This window comes from Pteropus medius, unplaced genomic scaffold (genome assembly GCF_902729225.1).
Source record: "Pteropus medius unplaced genomic scaffold, Ma_sr-lr_union100, whole genome shotgun sequence".
In the NCBI taxonomy this organism is placed as follows: Eukaryota; Metazoa; Chordata; class Mammalia; order Chiroptera; family Pteropodidae; genus Pteropus; species Pteropus medius.
This window is the reverse complement of record NW_024354502.1, coordinates 2,873,580-2,892,422: the sequence shown is the minus strand read 5'-3', so window position 1 is coordinate 2,892,422 and position 18,843 is coordinate 2,873,580. Positions and strand designations below refer to the sequence as shown.

General features: G+C 42.1%; 1 protein-coding gene and 1 pseudogene across 4 annotated transcripts in view; one reads left to right on the top strand and one right to left on the bottom strand.

Annotated features, from left to right (window-relative positions):
- The window catches only part of NSMCE2 (NSE2 SUMO ligase component of SMC5/6 complex), a 202,651-nt gene that overhangs the window by 137,823 nt on the left and 45,985 nt on the right, over positions 1-18,843 (top strand). The gene's annotated exons all lie outside the window — the stretch shown is intronic.
- On the bottom strand, positions 7,293-7,411 carry LOC120595836 (uncharacterized; annotated as a pseudogene).

The window sequence follows — 18,843 nt, the reverse complement described above, 5'->3', positions numbered from 1 at the left end:
CCATGGTAGCTATTCTGACTTCGGTTATTTATCCCAAGAGGCTGGAGACAATATCATAAAAGATTCCATTTATATTTCATCCCATTTATAACTGTAATACAGAAAAAAATTATGATTTACATTAACTATATGGGCTACTGAGATTGCTATAAAGAGCTATATAAACATTATAAATAAGTGTAATTAGTGTTCGCTGATAGCTCCTTTGACATTTAATTTTTATTTTTCAATTACAGTTGACATACAGTATTAGTTTCAGGTGTACAACTTAGTGATTAGACATTTATATAACTTACAAAGTGATCACCCCGATAAATCTAGCACCCATCTGACACTGTACATAGTTAATACAATATTATTGACTATGCCCTATGCTATACTTTGCATCTCCATGACTGTTTTGTAACTACAAACAGTTTGTACTTCTTAATCCCCTCCCTTTTTTCACCCGTTCCCCCAACTCTCCTCCCATCTGGCAACCGTCAAAATGTTCTCTGTATCTACGAGTTTGTTTCTGTTTTGTTTGTTCGTTTATTTTGTTTTTTAGAATCCTCATATGAGTGAAATTTATCACATTTGTCTTTGTCTGACTTATTCCACTCGGCACAGTACCCTCTAGGTCCGTCCATGTTGTTGCAGATGCAAGATTATATTCTTTTTTATGGCTGAGTAATATTCCATTGTGTATATATGTACCCCATCTTCTTTATCCATTCATCTATTAATGGACCCTTTGGCTGCTTCCGTATCTTGGCTGTTGTGAATAATGGTGCAATGAACATACTGATGTGTATGTTTTTTCAAGTTAGTGTTGTTTTGGGTTTCTTTGGCTAAATACCCAGAAGTGGTATCACTGGGTCCATTTTTATCTCTTGTTATAGTCTTTGCTTTAAAAAGTCTATTATGTCTAATATAAGTATTTTTACCCCAGCTTTCCTTCCTTCCTCCCCTCCCTCCTCCCTCCCTCCCTCCTCCCTCCCTTCCTTCCATGAAATTTCTTTTTCTTATCTAGGAAGCTCTTTATCTGTCCTTAGATTCTAAATGATAGCTTTGCTGGATAGAGTAATCTTGGTTGTAGATCTTTGCTTTTCATCACTCTGAACATTTTGTGCCAGTCCCTTCTGGTCTGCAAAGTTTCTGCTGAGAAATCAGCTGACAGTCTTACAGGAGCTCCCTTGCAGGTAACTAACTGCTTTTCTCTTGCTGCATTTTAGAGTCGTTCTTTGTCTTTAACCTTTGGCATTTTAATTATGATGTGTGTCTTGGTGTGGGCCTCTTTGGTTTCATCTCGTTTGGGGCTCACTGAGCTTCCTGGGCTTGTATGTCTATTTCCTTCACCAGGTTCGGGAAGTTTTCCATTATTATTTCTTCAAATAAGTTTCAGTTCCTTGCTCTCTCTCTACTCCTTCGGGTACCCCTATGATGAAAATGTTGGTATGTTTGATATTGTCCCAGAGGCCCCTTAAACTATTCCCATCTTTTTCAATTCTCTTTTATTTTTGCTGTTCTGATTAGATGTTTTCCGCTACCTTATCTTTCAAATTGCTGATTTGATCCTCTGCTTTATCTTATCTACCATCGATTCATTCTAATGTATTCTTCATTTCAGTTATTGTATTTTTCATTTCTGACTGGTTCTTTTTTATGGTTTCTATCTCCACTTTTATGTTTCCTATCTCTTTGTTGAAGTTCTCACTGAGATAACCAAGCATCTTTATAACCAGCGTTTTGAACTCTGTACTGGTAGATTGCTTATCTCCATTTTGTTTAGTTCTTTGGAGTTTTGTTCTGTTCTTTCATTTGGGACATTTCTTTATCTCCTCATTTTGGCAGCTTTCCTCTGTTTGTTTCTATGTATTAGGTAGAGCTGCTGTGTCTCCTGGTCTTAGAAGAGTGGCTTTATGTAGTAGGTGTCCTGTGGGGCCCCGTGGTTCGCTCTCTTTGCTCACCTACAGGTGCGTCCCTTGTGTGGTCTGTGTGTGCCCTTCTGTTGTAGTTGAGCCTTGATCGCTGTTGGCACGTCAGTGGGAAGGATTGGTCCTCAGGCTGATTGGTTGTAAGGACTGGCTGTGACGACAGTGGAGGAGCTGTTGTGCCAAAGTTAACCCCATGGAGCACGATTTGCTTTAGCGGGGCTCTGGTGCCTACTGAGTCTGCCTTTTGGGTGCATTGTTTGTGGAGGTGGTTGACTGGTACTCTGGTGTAGTCTGAAGCTGACCACCAGGTGTATTGATACTGGGGCTTTCAGGGAGGGTCTCTAGTGCAGGCTAAGGTTAGCTGCTGCCCGTGCCCTGCCCAGGGCCCCTTGGTACGAGCCACAAAATGATCCACAGATGGTTGCCACTTATCCTGGACTTGGAGGTGCCTGGGAGAGGCTAAGCTGCAAACTGAGGTCAGTCTCTGCTTGGGGCTGCAAGAGGTACACAGCATGCTGAGGCCAGATGATGCTTGTTTAGGGTTTGTGAACTTTTAAGAGATTTTAGGGATATCCACAGCATGAGCCAAGAAAGGCTGTTTGTACGGAAAAGCAACTAGAAGTGGCTTGGGTGGGCTCTCAAGTTGGGAGGGGTGGGGTCTTGGAATCACCAGGCCTGGGTGAACAATGTTAGCCAGGTAGATGGAGACTCAGATATTGCACCTGCCTATTGAGGAGAGGGCTCAGAAAAGAGACAATAGGTTCTACCAGCACATCTGTCTGAAAGAAAGCTGCCTCTCCAGCCCTCACCCTGAAACGAGATAGTTCAGTTCCTCACTGTATATCCCTGGCGCCTTTTGAGCTACTGCCCCAGCGCTGGAGCTCAGAGCGAGTAAGTCCATCAGTGGGTAAGTCTGTGTGCAGCCTTTGAAAGGAATGTCTGGGACTCCAGCCACCCTTCGTCTCAGTCAGCCCACATCTCTGCTGGTTTTCACAGCCAGAAGTTATGGGGACTTTTCTCCGCACCGGAGGCCTAGGCTGAGGAGCCTGGTAGGGGGGCTGTGTCTCCTCGCTTCTCCATGGGGACCTCCACAGCCAAGATAGCCCTCCCGATTCTTAACAGCCACACATGGGTGTGGGACCAGCCCATTCCGAGTCTCTGCCCCTCTTACCAATCTTGATGTGGCTTCTGCTGTATATCCTTAGTTATAGGACTTCAGATGATTTTCAGTGATGATCCTTCCATAGTTTAGTTGTAATTTTGATGTGGTCATGAGAGGAGACAAGCACAGCATTTTCCCACTGCCATCTTGACTAGAAGCCTGCTGGTAGTTTTTAAATTTTTTCTGACAGGTTTAAATTGGTCAACTCCTAACTCAGAGCTTAATGTGACTATAAAACAGTTCTCTGAGATGATAATGATTAAGTGCACAATAAGAGATATACTTTGGCCAGCTGTGCAAAAGGATTTGGATTAAGATTACAAGTAACACAATGCAAAAGACATGTTCTCTAAAGCGGAATCCGATAGGATCAGATGATACACCAGAAGGTGTTTTGTGGATATGATTGAACGATTGTATCCAGTAGTCTTGGTAATGGTAAAGGAGATTAAAGGAAAAAGGATCTAGGAAATATGTTTTATTAGTATACTTGTTGCCAGTATCAACATAGAAAGAACTCTGGAAGCAAACCAAATCAGCTAAACAATAACAAGTTTTACCTAGCTATAGTAATTGCAGTAACTAACAGATGTTTCCATTAAGCAACTCCAAAATCCCAGTGGCTTGTTACTGTATATTTTTCCCTATGTAAAGTTCGATACAAATGGGGGTGGGGACATCCATTCCATAAGTTATCCAAGGACCCAGGCTCCTTCCATCTTGTGGCTCCCTCCTCCTAAATGTCCTTCATTTAAGCTGGTCCATGGGGAAAGAGTAAGATTGGGCCAGGTCTAGACCAGGAAGTGCACATCACTTCCACCCACATTTCATTGGCCAGGACTCCGTCATGTGTACCACACCTGCCTACAAGGAAGGCCTGAAAAATGTGTAGTTGGGGAATCTGGAGAAAGAGGAGATTGTGGACACTGGCGAGTAGTCTCAGTATCTGCCACGCTAGCAATATGTAGATTTGAGAAACTGTGGAAAACGTGGAAAGGAAAATATTATAAAAAATCCCTTTATAGCTTCAAAAGATTTTCATTGAGAAAATATGAAATTGTTTCAAACAAATTATCTTTTCACTAAAATAGGAATGTAGGAACTGTCACTCAGAAGGCTTCTTACCACTGGTAGTGTTGTCGGCTTTTACAGACCACCTGTGAGTCCCTGTCAGTGGTGGAAAATTCAGAAGGAAACTAAGGGCATACAGATTCTGAAAAGTGCTGGTATCTAATCACGAGAGTAGTTCTTGTCTTCCCTTCCAAAACACAACTACGATTGTGGCATACACCTCAAAGAATACCCTGCTGTCCTCCAGGAGGGTTCTACCACATGTAAAACAAGATTTAAATGTTGGCAGGTCATACTTATTGAAAACCTCCTTTAGTCTGGAGTAGCATTTCCCAACCAGGAATTTAGGAAAGAATATAATTCTACAGTTTTACTTTGACCTGTCCCAGCGGGCCTGGTTTATATCTGAACTATATGTTTCTCTCCATGATAACAGTAGCTATTCGTGAGTTCTATTCAGGGATTCTGCAAATTTAAATTCTACTCTAATAATAGCTTACACTGTTGAGAGTCTAACTATATTCCAGGCACCCTTCTAGCTACGTAGGTACTTTACATCCTCACAGAAACCCCTGTGGCATGTATTATTCTTCTTCTTCCCAAATGACGAAACTTTGGTACAGGGATGTCAGATAACTTGAGCCAACGAGATTAAACAGCTACTAATAAGTGGCAGAGCTCAATTATAAACCCAGGCAGACTAGCTCCAAAGCTCATCTTCTTGAACATCAAGCTATAGTATATGGAAAACAAATCAAAACAAAACAAACAACACCCACAATAGACCACCTGGGGACTTCCTGACATTAAATATCAGAAAAGGAGAATGCCTCCCCACCTGGTACTCTCAGGGATTCATCTATGAATTCACATCAGAAGTTTCAGATTTTATCAAGGGAGATACAGACCCAGCAGTGGAAGAGCATGAATTTTACTGTTATAGCCAAGACTGACTAATATTTAGGGTCTTAATTGCATTTCAGATGCCCCAGATTTAGTTCAGCAAATAGCTGTAGAGTAGCTGATCAGCTTTCCTTAAACAAAGCAAACTTTTTGGTTTGACTTTTATTTACTGACTCCAACTGGTTATTTTTTAAATGTATTTGAATTTAATTCAGCAGATGTTAACTGAGCATCTATCTACTATGTGGGAAGCTCCATGCTGATGAATGTAGGGAATGCACACAGGAGGAAATCTCAATCCTTAAGGATACGGATTAAGAGAAGTAGCAGGATTACTTTAAACATTAGTGAGGTTGCTGAAACTTTTAGAAGCCATTCTTTAGGTCTTCAGCCTTTAGCAGATAGATGATTCAATGAAGTCCCTGTGGATGTTGTGGAAAAGGATGGCACTAGGGTCCCTGAAGAAGTGATCCTTTCTGTAGTCGGACCATCATGTGTCCTTCTCTCTAATGTGTTAATATTCTTTTTTATAACAGCTTTATTGAGATATAATTCACATACCGTACAACTGACCTTTTTAAAGTGCACAATGCAATGATTTTTAGTATATTCCCAGAGTTATATAATCATCACCACAGTCAATTTTAGAACATTTTCAAAAAAGAAACCCTGTACCCATTAGCATCCTCTTTCTGTTTTCCACCAAGCCCCCAAGCTCTAGGCAACAACTAGTCTATTTTCTGTCTACATAGATTTGTCTGTCCTGGGCATTTCTTATAAATATGCATATGTGGCCTTTTGTGACTGCCTTCTTTCACTTAGCATCATGCTCTCAGAGTTCATCCATGTTGTAGCATGTATCAGAACGTCATTCTTTTTAGTGCTAAATAATATTCCATCGTGTGGTTTTACCACATTTTATTTATCTGTTCATCAGTTGATGGTCATGGGGGTTGTGTCTATCTTTTGGCTGTTACGAACAATGCTGCTGTGAACATTCGTGTACCAGTGGACATATATTTTCATTTTCATTTCTCATGGCATTTGTCTGGGAGTATAATTGCCGGGTCATGTGGTAACTCTATGTTTATCCTTTTTAGGAACTGCCAGACTGTTTTCCAAAGCGACTGCGCCATTTTACATTCCCACCAGCAGTGTGTGAGGGTTCCAATTGCTCCACGTCCTCGCCGACACTTGTTATTATCTGTCTCTTTGATTGTAGCCATCCTAGTGGGTGTGAGGTGGTGTCTCATTGTTTCACTGTTCATTTCCCTGATGGACTGATACTGTGATATTTATGTTACCAACCTAAGTCAAAAGCTTTAATCTGATATTTTCCTATGTGCATAATGGAAACTGTCTTACATTACTGGATTGACATTCTAAAACAAAACCATAGTTCTATACAAGACAAATGTCATTTATGGGGTGAGAGTTATGCCCGAAAGAATACAAAGGAAAATGGCATGGAGTTAAGATTATGCCCTCATCTGGGAAATTTGTTTTGCAATATGAATTCATTCACAGTGTTCTGAGGCCTTTATCTAAGGTGCTCAAGTACTGTTATGTGACATTTACCATATAATCGAGACAACACTTTGATTAAATCCACAGCTCGATGTCATCCAGTAAGCACTTGAAAGTAGAGATGCATTGCATGTCTCTTCTAGTTTTATCAGTTGAGATTAGCAGTGTTTCACAGCACCGTGAGCTTTTCTTCCTCCGTTACCCATCAGTCTTTGTCTCATTGTTGGCCAATAATCTGTCACCTGAAACTACTTAAAATAGATTGGACTTTCTTGAATGTCGTGTTGCTGAAGAAGAAGGGAAGGTACCTGTTTGTGGCTTTGGTTTACCTCCATAACCCTTGTTCCCAGTAAAAGCACTGTGACTTTTCGCCCTCTGCTCATGTACCTAGACTGGATTCCGTAACACCTGTATCTTTGTCTCTACTTTGTGGAAGCTCCTAGTGTGGTTATCGTTGTGTTTCTGTCAAAGAAAGAAAAAGACATGGGCTTAGGTGTCAGAGCCTCACCACCTTGATTTCGCCAGCGAGCAGATATGTTAAAAGAGCCTCCACAAAAGCCATTTGGTGAGAAAAGAAAATCAAAAGTTGGTTAGGATTCAAAGGATGCTTTCTTTTTTTCCTTCTTTTTTTTTTTAGGCGGGGCAACCCTTGGTTGACCTCACAGATTGCAAGGACCTTGTCAACTTAAAATCCTTTCTTTTTTTATTTTTTATGCCTACAGCACCTGGTCTTCCTAGGTGGTCTCTAATCCACATTCTAACCAGGCCCAACCCTGCTTAGCTTCCGAGATCAGACGGGATCGGGCTTGTTCAGGGGGGCATGGCCGTAGACTAGGATGCTTTCTTTAGAGGTCTTGGGATCGTTCAGAAAGTATCCTCAAAAAGAGACCCTAAAGGTAGACCTCCCTGACCCACAGAGAGGACCTCAGAGCTCTAGATTGTCCCACTTAGGCTCCGCCTGCCTGTCTGCACTTAGCTCTGAGAAGGTCTGGGAGGGACAGAGGAAGGAAGGAGAAAGGACTTAGAGTGGACGATTAATCCCTTCATAATGTATCACCATACGCTCTGCCTTATTTGTTCCTTAATTTTTAATATGCATTAAAGTAGCTTAGTTGAGAGCGGAGGAGTGTCAGCTAAGTTATTCGTCAGAGCTTGAATTTTTGTCTCCCCCAAAGTAAAGGGAAGCAATAGCTTTATGTATTTAAAGAGCTGGGTTTGTTTGGTATGTTTTTGGTTTTGTTTTGTTTGTTTTTAGCTTTAGTAAATCCTGTTTTGACCTATTAACTAAAATATCATTTTGGCTAAAACTTAAGCATACTGTGGCCCAGTGATAGTTATTGCCTCTAACGAAGATCCTTAAACTGCTGTATGACCCTGAGCCATGTGCCTTTAGAGCTATCGAAGATCGAAATTCTATTTAATAATGTATTAGTAGGAATTATAGCTTAGATCCTTATTTTTGCAAATGATTAGTCCTTGAGTAATAATAATAAAAAATAATAATAACTATCATTCACCGAGCATTGATTCAGTGATCTCATTTAATTCTTTCCACAGCCCTCTGAAATAAGTACTGTGAGGTGTGATCCCCACTTCACAAACTAAGATTTAATGAAATTCGTGCTTGCCTTATCCGGAGCTTACACCCTCAGCTCCCTAACAAACAGCTTCCCCCGTGTTCATGGCATATTTAAGGAGCATCATAGCCCCCCTTTCCTCTACCACAGCACGTAATAGAAGTGGTGAGGGGCCTGTAAGAGAGAAAGAGAATGTGAACAAATAAATGAGCGATAGATGGCCTACCTCGAATACGGAAGCAAATTGACGAGTTTTGCTGTAATCAAGTGTTTTTGTTTTTATCATGGTAGTTTTTAATCAAAGCTTTGAAGATTTCCTTCCCCTCCATCATATTCTTGTACGCAAACATGAGGTGGTAACTGCTAAGGAGGAGTCAGCGCAAGGCTGGTTATTCCTGTAGGAAAGTGGCCACGATGTATCTTTCACGGAACTAAAGTGGATCAGCAATTTTACTGGTTCTTTTAAGAAATTAGAATAAAAAAGCAAACTACTTATACCAGTTTTCTTTCAGAAAACCAAGGACTTTTGATTACCTTTTCTGCACAGAAAAAAAGAAAAAGTATATTTAGAAATTCAGGAAGTATTCGTATTCTCATTATAAGCATAAAGTTATTCATCATCACTTATTCAATTAAATTACTGTAATCACTGTGCTGGGCCATTTTACTATGAGATATCCTAAAATCAATGAATTAACATCTCATTCTCAGGCTCTCTCTCACACACACACACACACACACACACACACACACACACACCCCCTACACACCCATTTTTACCAGCCTTTATTTCATACCTTTCATACTTTTTAGTCAAGGTAAGTGTCTGAGTATGATGTAACTAAAGTCACATTCCTATAAAAATACCTGGCCAAAAAGCAGCTCTTTAAGGCAATAATAGTCTCCAGCATAAAATGTGGAATCACGAATGATAAACCTGGGGCTTATCTCGTCCAGTCCTGCCCCTCCCTCACAAGGTAACACTTCTGACCTGTTCTGTGCGGTCTCCACTAAGGAGTCATCCTTGATCGAGGCCCCACCTGGGACAGGCAGACCCCTCCCTTTTCAGGTAGTTCTAAATGGTGGCGATCATTTCCTTTGTGGAGCCAAGTTCTGTGGTCTTTGACGCCTGCTTTTCAACACTAACTCTTCCTTCAGGAATGAAGCAGTGAAAACTGGAGTGGACTATCTTAATTAACATATATTTGTTACTTATAATATGCAAAGCAATTATGAAATGTTTCAGAGTATTAATCTGTATGCTTCATAACATTAACTCTTGATGTGGGCTTTGAAGTCAGATGAGAGCAAAAAGAATGCTGACTGTATACCAAGCACTGTAGCAAACACTTTATAAAAGTTAACTCATTAATCCTAACCACAGCCCTCTGAAGTATCTACTGCTAACATCTCCATTTTACAGAAGAGAAGGTTGAGACACAGAATTAAGAAACTTGCTCAAAACCACCCAGCCAGTAGGTGTCAGAGCCAGCATTCTAAATCAGACAGTGTGGCCTCAGACCCCTCTCAGCCCCAAATCCTGCCACTGCACCCTACGAGTTAGCCTTAGGGGGAGGTTCTCTGAACCGCCTTCACTTCATTTTTCTCATCTGTAAAATGGGCAAGGTCGTTATAAGAATGAAATGGAATACCATTGAACGTGATCAGTGGTCTTGACATCTATGGGTTTAGCTTTTCTGTTGTTGAGTGTGTGTGTGTGTTTTACATTTAGGCCCCACCCGGAACTTCTGATTCATTTAAATACTTTGTGGTATGTGGTTTGTTGTCACCGATTTGAGGCTCATGTCAACATTGCTTCAGAATAAGCAGAGTAGGGTTTTTTTTATTATTAATCTTCTCGATAACTTCACAGTTCAGTTCAGCATTAGTCAGCATTGATAGGATTAAGTTATGGTTGATATTAAAGAGTCTGACTTCATAGTCCCATAGGGAGTTGTTCCTCATATACTTAAAAGGCACTTCCTCGCCCCATTTATTGCTGAAATATTTATCTGTATGCATATTCAAAGCAGCACATTTCATGAATAGCCTGAAAAAAGAATGTTATTTTTCCCTGCATTTGATAGTTCCTTTACAGTGACTCAATGAACTATTCTGAAAGCAAAGCCTTGAAAATATTATTAGCATTACCTACAAACATTTTGTATTTTAAAATCTGTACACAGTAGCACTCAAGAGGTTTTACATATTCTGGTTGGTACAGCAAATGTGTTGGCTAAATCATGAAGAAATCATTTATTTTTGTGCTGCCTTTTGAAAGAGAGGGGAAGATACCTATGGAAAATGTAGTGACTCTTTTAATAATACCTATGGAAAATGTAGTGACTCTTTTAATAATACATTTATGTAATGAGAATTGGGGGTAATTAATTTCATTGAGACGAGCTGGAGAACTTTTAAGTGGATGGCAAGAGCCTGTTATGTAGTTTGAAGACTATTCTTCTGACCACATAATTTTGGCTTTCTTGAACTGGAACCAGCTCATGTCAGAGGCTGTGTCATTTAGATCTGAGTCTGAGCCAGATCAAAGATGACAAGGCAGATTCTGAGATCTAAGAAGTTGTGGTATGTCAGTAGGGTGGTACTGTTCCATTCAACAGTCATTTACTGAACACCTCTTATTCATGAGGCACTGAAGACACAAACATGTGACAGACCTTGCCTCTGCACTCAAATGTGCACTCCGTAGGGGAGGGGAGAACAGGTGGTCCCAGTGCAGGTCAGCAGGCATTGCGGTGGAGGTGGGTACAGAGTGCTTTGGGAGTAGAGAGGAGGTCACGGAATCTAGCCTGGGGGAGGGAGGCAAGAGAGTGAGGTGGGGCTTGTCTGAGACGGCTTGAGGGACAGAGTGCTAAGACAGCCTTAAAGAATGGATTGGCACTAGAAGGTGAAGGAGAGACGGAAGGGCATTCCTGCTGGCCTCTTGAGCAGTTCTTAAACATCCTGCCTAACCAGCAGCATCAGCTCCAAATAGTGCCCTGTCTGACCCACTGCCTTCAAACCTTAGCATTATTTGGCTGTTAAAGAGAAAAATTCATTTCCGTATCTCAGTGATTAATTGATTTTGTGACGTGTAAGTTGTAAGAAAAACAAACAAACAAACAAAAATTGGGGCCTTTTTTTTTTCCCCCTGAAATGAACAGTCCGCCTCTCTCATTTGGCCTGACCTCCATCATTACCTGAGTGGGATTAGCTAAGGAGCTTGCTAGAACCCCAGCAGCACGGGCTGGTGGGAAAGGAGGCCACAAGGAAAATCACCTGCCTATATAGCTGGCACCAGGAGGATTGTAAAAATCAGCGAGAGTTGGGTAGTAAATAGCATTCAAAGTAGTCATCAGCCCTGAAGGTAATAGGGCAATGGCTCATGACATCCAGCTTCATCACTTACTAGCTTTGTGGCCTTCAGCAAATTACTTAACCTCTCAGTGCTTCGGTTTTCTCTGAAACCTACACTAATAATCATACTTCACTATACTGGGGCGGAGGGGAGGGGGCGGGGATGGTGAGGATTAAACGAACCAATTCGTGGAAGCATTTGGAACAGGTTCTTATTGCCGTTAGGGAGCAGAGTCCCAGTTCCCTCGAAAGGGGACCCAGACATATCAAGACCTCTGTAATTAGTGAGGTATTTAGTCCAGATCTCCAGTTCTCCACAAGATACTAGTTTATCATACAAGCCAGTTTATTCATTCATCGTTCATTCAGCACAAATTTATTGGATGTCTCCTATGTGCCAGGCACTTAATTTATAAGCACAGGGTAAAAATTAGAGAATCGGACCATTCAGAGTCCTGATGGTGTAGGCGTAGGCCTGGCACACGCTGCAGGAATGACAAGCACGTCCACGTGCAGTGAGTGAGGGGAAGACAAGCAGGAAATAAGATGAGAGAGGTACCAAGGGGCAGATCTTGAAGGACCTCAAAGACTTTGGCTTTTACTTCGAGGTCAATATAGGGTAAGACTTGAGAGAGACATTCTCACAACTACCACTGACTATTGAGCAAATATGGCAGGCACTGTGCTACATGCTTGACCCGTGTTGTCTGATTTAATCAGATAGAAAAAGCAGATCGGAACAATGATGTAAGGCAAATGACATTGTTCCTAGGGAGGAAACAGACAAGAGGGGTTAGGGAGCTTGCCTGGGGCAGTATTCCAGTCCAGTCTGTGTGACTTCATGATGTTATGCCATATTTAGTGGATATAGACATGTGCTGCCCTCCATTTTGTAAGACTAATTGGAGATTCCACTTGAGGACTGCACAAGCCCACTGCTGGGGTGGAAATCGGTGCCTGTGCTTCCGAAGGCCTCTGGAAATGGGGACGAAAAGTCTGAGTGCACAGCGCTCATCACGCATGCATTTTCCCCTGAGACACTAAGCAGGTGGACACAGTATTGGAGCCCCAGCCTCGTGCTTCCGACATCTTGCTTTTCCAGTGAACACGTTAAATGTGCTTATTCTTCCTCATGTAGAGACCCCAGTGTTGCTGAGTGCTTGTTGAAGGCAGGGTCGAATCAAAGCCCAAAATACCAAAGGCTCAATTTCCTGTTCCTGACCACACTAGACCAGAAAATGAGGCAGCTTTCAGAGCAGCTGTCTCCACCCATGAACCTGCAGTTCAGCTTTGACTCAGAGGAGCCTATGGGAACTGTCAGACTCTCTACTTTGCAAGATGTTGTTCTAAACTGAGTGGACACCCACAAGGTCAGGTTGAGTGTTCAGTACCAAACTGCAGTGCAAAACATTAAGAAGTCTGGGTGCAAAATAAGATAGTTTCGCAGAACCGAGTAAGGGCCTACCTGTTAACCTTTTTAATTCATACTCAACTAATTTAAAATCTGTGGTGACTGATGAAGGAGCTGAACTGTAAGATAAAGGAGAGAGAGTATTACTTTTTTTCAACAAGTATATAAATTAGCCAGCCGCCTGTCACATGCAAAGTACAGTGCTGGTTCCTAAGAAGGCAAAGGTAATTGGTCTCTGTCCACATTAGCTGTTTGGGGGACGGGGGGCAGGTAATTTACAGGTACTCATGGTACACTGTAAATGCTCTGTTAGCCATAAATTCCAATTGCTATACACAAATTCAACTGTACATACTTGGAAAAATGAAAAGGAAAAGGTCACAAGTAAATAGCACAGGTGAGGCACGTCAGCCCCTTCATCTGTGTCTGCTGGAGGAACAGCATCCTTCCCAATGCTGAAAGAAACACTGGCTGTGTTCAGCCTTTCTAAGAGAGCGTCAGGTCAGCTTCGATTTATGCGAGATTTCCATTTTGTGCGTTGATTTTCGGAGTTTATTCTGAAGATAATATGTGGGTTCATTGTCCTTACAGATGTGTAGGCTGGAATCACATCTCATTGTGAATGGACAAATTATTTGACTTCCATTAGTAAATAACAATTAGCCTCCATTTTTAATCTATAAGACAAGACTAATTATATTTATTTCATTGGCATTGGTGTGATGATTAAGTGAAAAATACATATAAAGATTCTGACAAGTTATTAACATAATAAGTGATAATTCCCACCCCATTCCTTAAAAGTGTGAATGTGGACTTTACCTGTGGGAGCCAGTGAAAGCTTCTAGGCATAGGAATGACATGATCGACTTTAGCGTCACTATATTGTATGGGCTTAAGCACAGAGAGACTTGAGCAAGGAAACAAACTACAAAATGATGACTGATCTAGATGAAGACGAGGGCCTCAAAGAAGGTGATGGCAGTGGAGATGGAGAGGTGGAACCCAGGTTTTGGAGTTTTAAGAGTTGAATCGACCGAACTCGAGGACTATTTGAATTAAGAGGGAGTGACAAGATCATCAAAAGTAAAAACTGGCTTTGAGTTTTCCAGCTTAGGATGCTGAAAACATGGAGATCAAATTAACTGGTTTAGAGAATAATCAAAGCTCCTGCAGACCAAAACTACATACCTGGCCCTGAATTTAATATAATAGTCAATTTAGTATTGCCGACAGCTCTGTGGAGTAAGTAATACCTTGGCAGTTTTACAGTTGTAGAAATCTAAACTCGGAGAAGCCCAGTGTTATACAACTAGTCAGTGTCTCCTGAGAATCAATCTGAACATGGATTCGTCTGACACTAAAGTTTCACTTTAACTATAGCAATAAACAAGCCCTCACTCCAGAGACAGGGACAAGGAGTAGGGTTGGGAGGGTGAAGATAAAACCTAGTTCTGGAAATGGGAACCTTAACTTGCTTCTGTAAGGCAGAGCTATCTTGAGGGCAGTTGGAAAATCAGACTTGTAGCTCGAGGGAAAGGTTGGAGGGGGAGATATAAAAATTTGGGCGTTGTTGACATATGTTTGATGTGGGAGAGTGAGTGAGATCACCCAGCAAGGGATGCACAGTTAAAGAGAAACAGACTCTCAGCAAATGAAAGTTAGAAGGGGAATGTTCACCGGGTTGCGGAGTTTAGAAACAGTACCTCCACGCAGTGCATTTTTCTGACCAAAGCATAGCATTTGGCTCTGGTATATAAATTCGCATGGCATTTCTTTTTCATTGGCTAGGTACCAGCCAGATCACTGTATGTCAGTCATTTGTTCCTACCTTCACAGAGCTCACAGACTCCTGGAGAGCCATAAATAAAAAAGCAATTAAACAACAGTAACAAGAAGTCATCAATTATCATGCAGGCTTCAGTGTTATTATCGGGTGTTCTTTTAGGGTCATTGTATAAGATGGGCTTCAAAACCGGATCTGGGAGTCAGTAGTAAGGGAATTAAGATCACAGGTCATAATATGGAATAAGATTATATTTTAAAAACAATGGCTGGGTCGAAAAATAACCATAGATTATATCTTTAAGAAATGCTTAAGAATGATTATGAGAAAAATTGAGATAATATATACTGAAATTAATTTGGCTACAGTTTATGTGGGAAGCGGGATATTTTAAAGCATGTAAGGCAGAAATTAAATACACTAAAGATCACTTCCGTAAGTTCTTAGGGAGGCTGAGGCATGTCTCTAAGTCAGTCCCACACACTTTTTTTCTCTGGTATTGTTACCGTTTTTTTCAGTTGAGCACCAGACGAAGTAGCTGGCTTGCCTTAAGGAGCCATGTTGTACAAAAAAACACTTATCTTTTAATCACAGACTTGCACGTAACACAAGATCTGCACAGTAAGGGAGGAATGCTGGGAGCTAGGACCACTGAGAAACAGCTGTTTCTGGCCTCCCACCCCATTCCCCTGCTGGGACCCCACTGCCCAATGTAAACTCTGTCTCTCTCTGTCTCTGTCCCTATCTCTGTCTCTCTGTCTCTCTCTCTCCTCTCCATGATGAATATACTTGAATATGTGTGTGTATAAAAAGATGCAAAGTCAAATGTGCATATTGAAATTTGAATTCTTTTTCCTGGACTCATAATTGCTCTGAGACCTGCATAAAATGTGACAGTAGCAAATTTCATTTCCATCAGGACAGAAAATTCCTAAGCCTTCATATTATACAGTAAGTAGCCAAGTCTCAAATTATGGCTGTTACCTTGATATCTAGTCTTCATTTCGAGAGCTTATCTAGCTTAATGTTTGAGAACACAGCGCTGGAGCCAGACTGTCCAGGTGTGAATTCCTGTTCCACCAATCACTAACCGTGTGACCTTAGGCAAAATTCTTAACCTCTGTGCTTCAGTTTCTACATCTGTAAAATGGGGATAATGATAATACCTACATCCTTAGGGTTGTGTGAGGAATAAATAAGTTAATACATGTGAAGCACTTAGCAGTGTACCTGGCACATACATAGTAAGCAACCTATAAAGGTTAGGTATTAGTGCTTTTACTGTATGAAACCAGTGGAAGAAACAGCATGTTAAAACGGTAGCCAGGCCAGTGAGGACCGACCTCCCCAGCCCACGGCAAACCAGTCACAGGTCAGCTCTCCTTCCACTTAATGTGGAGGGAAGAGTCCAGCATTTGTCCTCTCTTCATCTCTTCTGACGTTGAGGATCACTGACCTGTGGCAGAACTGAGTGGGTTGTCAACTTCAAGCCCCACGAGATGAGGAACTTTCTCTTCTTTGAAATAGAAACCCCCTTCCTTCCAAACACATGTGCAACGGCTTTGTTTAGAAACCTTCCCAAGCAGTGCAGGAAGATAGCTGAAAGCTCGCTGCATGGCGTGGTGCCTTGTGTACGATCGGGGACATAGGCAGCCCGCCAGCCAGCCGTCATGTTGTCTCCGGTCTGTAATGTGCTGTCAGATCAGAAGAGGATTATGATTCTTTTCTCTCTAGCCAAACTTCTCCATCAGCCCTGTGGCGCTGCCACCTGGAAGACCCTCGTTGGCACATCTCTTGGGCTCCTTTGTCTCCAGCAGCAGCAAGGAGCAAACCCTAGATTTTTAAATAGGTGGCGTGAGCCCCAGCTTAGAGGCAGTTGTTCAGACTCATAGTACGATGCCACTGAACACCTCCCTCGCCAAACACCTTCACCAACCTGCTCCAGATCTCCTGACACTGAGCTTCCAACAGGAAGCTGCAAAGTTGTAAACTTGATATTGTTAGTTGAATAAACTCAACTTCTTGGACCTATTTCTAAAACCCCACACAGTAGAGTTATAAAGGGCCTTTTGACCAGGCGGCAGTTTCATTTGGTCCCTGGAGGGTGTGTCAGATCTTATTTCCTTTTAACTGCTTACAGGTTTAAAAACCATTACTCTGGTCACAGAGGTCAGACACCAGGGTCTGTGAGCTGGATCCAGCCCACGGATGTGTTTGGTTTGGCCCACATAGTTGTGCATACATACATCAGTTAGTTGCAACATAGAAACAGTGCGAGATTTCGCATGACAGTCTGAATTTCTAACTTCTTATTTTAAAATTACTGAGCCTGACAACACTGGGTCTTCCCTCCCTCCCGTGTGAACTCGTCCCCTGCCCGGGGGAGCAGCACCTCGCCAGTCCCTCAGCTTCGTCACAGCCCCCACCCGGCCCGCTGCCTCCGCTCCCGCTCCCTTCCTAGGCCCCAGCAATGCTGGAGCTTACAAGTCTCTTACAGCCTGGTGCCATTTTCTTTACAAACAACCCCAAAGTAAAAGTGAACATTCTTCTCATTACTCTCTAAGACCTATATGACAGGATGCTGAATACTGAGTGTCAGGCCTTTGCTCTCTCATTTAAGATGAAAAATCCCAAGTAAAACATTCATCGTGCCGTTTATTTAAAAATCACACAGTTGAAATTTCTTCTCCTCTGATATTTTCCGAATGAAGAGAACAGTCTTGTGCTTTTGACCTTTTTCATGGTAGCATTTTCTGCTGTTCCGATTGTTACCAGTAATACAGGCTAAACAACAAACCCAAAGATGTGCCCTCGGGCCTCGTCCTTAGTCACCTGCTTCTGGCTGCTGAGAGACTTGAGGTTATAAACTGTATCTGGGGAAGGGAGCATGGAGATCGAGAGGGGAAATAATGTTCCACTTCCGCAGAGGTCAAAACTGAGTCACGGGGCCACATGTACCAAGGTGACGTGTGCAGAAGTGCTTCTGAATTACTTTCATTAGGAGGCCATCTGCTTCTCTCGCTCTCTGCGTCGCGAGAGAAGCTCCGCCAGGGTTCTGCAGGCCCCCCGTTCAGGCAGGCATGCCTCAGCTGCCGACACCTGCCCGGCTCAGCTGCTTCTTCCTTTGTACCATTTCTTTATTCTGTGGATAGAAGGAGAAGTGCATTTCTTGCACCACCTGCCAGCCACCTGGGGGCAATTTGAGGATGATAGCGTGAGGCCAGGCCAGCGGTCCATGAAAGTACAAAGGGTAGTCCTTACTGTGTAGAAGTTTAATCAGTTTACAAAAATTCTTCAACACTTTGGGGACTTTGCATAAAAAAGTCACATGTGAACATTAGTCATTCATTCCGTTGTCATTGTTTCAGTTTACCATAGAGATGTTTTATTAGTTTGTTCAGATTCCCACGACTCCAATTTCACATAAGGTCTCGGACTCCTCAGTCGAAGCGTTTTCAGTAGCTTCGGCAGGTCTGAAATTTCAGAGTATTGAGCAAGGCCTCCATTGAGCTAGAACATGATCTAATGAGATTGGACTGTAAGAACAAGAAGCACCAGTCTGTGGTTACAGGGTTTTTCAGAAGGAAATGTTAAAGCTCTGCTGCAAGAACCTCAGAAAGATAATGAAACACGTTAGGTTGGAAGCCGATTTCTTTTTAATTTCTACTGTGATGCTGCGATAGGCTGAGACACCGATGTGGAATGAGGTGTGATTAAACAGACACCACAGATGGTATGTTTCTGTGGGGAGATTCTAATCGTTCGTGTAATTAGTAGGATGAAACATCAGAAAATGCTGAAAATATTTAGCTAGGACCCCGAAGTGTACTCAGGGAGAGCATCTCCAAAATGCCCAAATCGAGATGATAACATCATCAATTAGTGGAAACTGGAGTCAGATAGAAGTGAGTTCTATTCCCAGCCCTCCAGCTGTGAAATGTGGGGCAACTTATTTAACCTTTTTGCTTCACAGTTTCTTTATCTCTAAAATGAGAACTGGAACATGATAGAATTGTCATGGGGATTGAAAGAGATAAGGTGTGGAGAGAGAATTCTTGGAGCAGTACTTAGCATATGCTGAGTGCCCAAGAAGTGATAGCAGTTGCTCTTAGGTTAGACGCACATTTGTAATC